Below are 2793 nucleotides of genomic sequence, written 5' to 3' on the forward strand. Positions count from 1 at the left end.
AAAGACAGAAATTAATCTCACAGCACGAACAGCAACGTTTACACGAACCTATGAAAGAATATATATGGATAATTTTTCTATGTGGAGTAAAAAAAAATGCCACATTTTTTTACGTCTACAGTAGATGCGCGGTAAGTGGTATGTAGAGTATTAAGCTTTATTTTATTTTTTGTTTTATTCTATTTATTTTTTTTTTTTGGCAAAGTAAAAATTTTTTTGGAAAATACCCACAAAATTATCGCTTTGTCGTTAATATTTATAGTTTGCTTTTCTTATGAACCCTCGAAGCGGAAAGCTACTCTCTCTCTCTCTCTCCTCCTCATCTCTCTCTCTCTCTCTCTCTCTCGGAGGGTTCTTATTTTTTAATTAATTCTTTTATTTACCTTTTATCTCTCGGGTCTCAGACGATTTCTATACACCAGGTGTTCCAGCCTATTGATTTCCGGCTAAAGGATATATTCTTTAATCTGTTGTTTACTATAGTGTTTATATCGTCAAAAAGTAGGGCTAATGAGCTCCTATGCAGAAAGGAGAAAAGAATAATTAAAATATTTTTCCATTGCGTAAAAGTGGTTCATTATTTTCATCATCTATCTCTGCCAACCCAGCCAGTGTGAGTAATGTGTACATTGGGTTTGCTCCCAAAATATAAATTAGGAGACTGTTTTTTTTTTTATAATAATATATTTGATAATAGGTACGGGAATTCAGCAATGCCATTATGGAATTCAATCTGTTACATGTTTCTGTTAGTTTACTTTATATTTTGTCTTGCTTCCGCTTTCAAAGATGCAAATGTGGAATTTCTGGGAGTTTTAAATGTATGTGTATATATATATGTATATATATATATTTATATATATATATGCATATAGTTATAAATAATGTATATATAATGTATATATATATATATATATATATATATAGATATATATATGTGTGTAAATATGTATGTATTTGCACATATTTTAATATGTGAAGAAATTCATAGGTCTGTGCACTTAAAAAAAATCCCGTATTGGCCATTGTAAAAAATTGTAGTGAAAGATATAGCAGAAAACAGTCAAGTTAAAAAGACTGTTCATAACAGAGAAATAGAAACACTTATATAAAAGATAAAAAAGACTTATTAATTATAATAACAGGTAATAAATAGGAAATAAAAGGCTAAAGACAACATGCTATTTAAAGAAGAAATAAAGCTATTTCGTGAAAATGTGTTTACAAACACTTTATTTCTCAAAGTTAAGATAGTTTACTTACGGCAAGCTTGTTTGCTATTGTGAAGAAGGAATTATTATGATTATTATGATAACATTTATTTCAGTGAAAGTTTAATATTATCTATAAATTTAATTCTTCCTCATCCACAAAATACTTCATGAAAATCAAAAAAGGAATGTTTGCCTACTTATGAATGTATTTGTGAATAATGTATGTCCCTATAAATGTGCCAATGCATGCGTAAATTATACCATTTATTTTCTGTTAATTATGCAACTGTGCTCGGTTAAGTAACAACGGTCATTAGCATGCAAATGAGCGCTCTGGATAGGACAATGAATTTATCTAAATGAAGAAACATTTGGAAGATCTTATGATGCTTTAATTGCCACGAATAATGACGTCATATTGACGTCATTTGGTCTCTTGATCATCTAAAGTTTCTTTAATGTATGTAAATTACTGATAGTTTTCAGCTTTCTTGAGATGAGAGAGAGAGAGAGAGAGAGAGAGAGAGGAGAGAGAGAGAGAGAGAATATTTATTAAGGATTCGATAAATATACCGAAACATAGACATTAGGTTGGCCAGGGCACCAGCCATCCGTTGAGATACTACCGCTAGAGAGTTTTGAGTCCTCTGGCTGGCCAGACAGTACTACATTGGATCCATCTCTCTGGTTACGGCCTCATTTATCCTTTGCCTATACATACACCGAATAGTCCTGGCCTATTCTTTCCCACATTCTCCTCTTCTCCTCATACACCTGCCAACAATAAGATTACTAAGGGGTTAACTACTGCAATGTAATTTTTCGATGACCACTTTTCCTCTGGTAAGGGTAATAAAGAGACACTTTAGCTATGGTAATCAATTTTTCTGGTGAGGACACTCCAAAATCACACCATTGTTCTTTTGGTCGTTTGTAGTGCCGTAGCCACTGTCTTGGCTTAGAGTTCTCTTGCTTGAGGGTACACCTGGGCACACTTATTCTATCGTGTTTCTCTTCCTCTTATTTTTTAAGTTTTTATCGTCTATATATAAAATATACTAATTTAATGTTGGTACTACTCGTAAAATATTCTATTTCAATTGTTCATTTCTTCCTTTGTAGTTCACATTATTTCCTTGTTTCCTTTCCTCAATGGGCTATTTTTTCCCTGTTGGAGCCCTTGGGCTTACAGCAACCTGGTTTTCCAACTAGGGTTGTAGTTTAGCTTGTAATAATAATGAAAACAATGATAATTATATGCGGAGCGTTAAAGATACATGGGAGAGATAGCATTTCTTTTATGCGTATATATACATTATTTGTCTGGATAATGGTAATGGAAAAAATAAGATATACCGTAGATAAAGAGAGACTATATTTATTAAAGGGATTTTTTTTCTGATAATAACCCTATAAATATAGTGCCAATATCGCTAATGGCCAGACCCGAAAGAAGAATAAGAAAAAGAAGAAGAAGAAGAAGAAGAAGAAGAAGAGAGAGAGAGAGAGAGAGAGAGAGAGAATGAGAGAGAGAGAGAGAGAGAGAGGTCTTAATAGTTTTCGTTGTTCTTTTTCATAT

This window comes from Palaemon carinicauda, chromosome 14 (assembly GCF_036898095.1).
Source record: "Palaemon carinicauda isolate YSFRI2023 chromosome 14, ASM3689809v2, whole genome shotgun sequence".
NCBI lineage: Eukaryota > Metazoa > Arthropoda > Malacostraca > Decapoda > Palaemonidae > Palaemon > Palaemon carinicauda.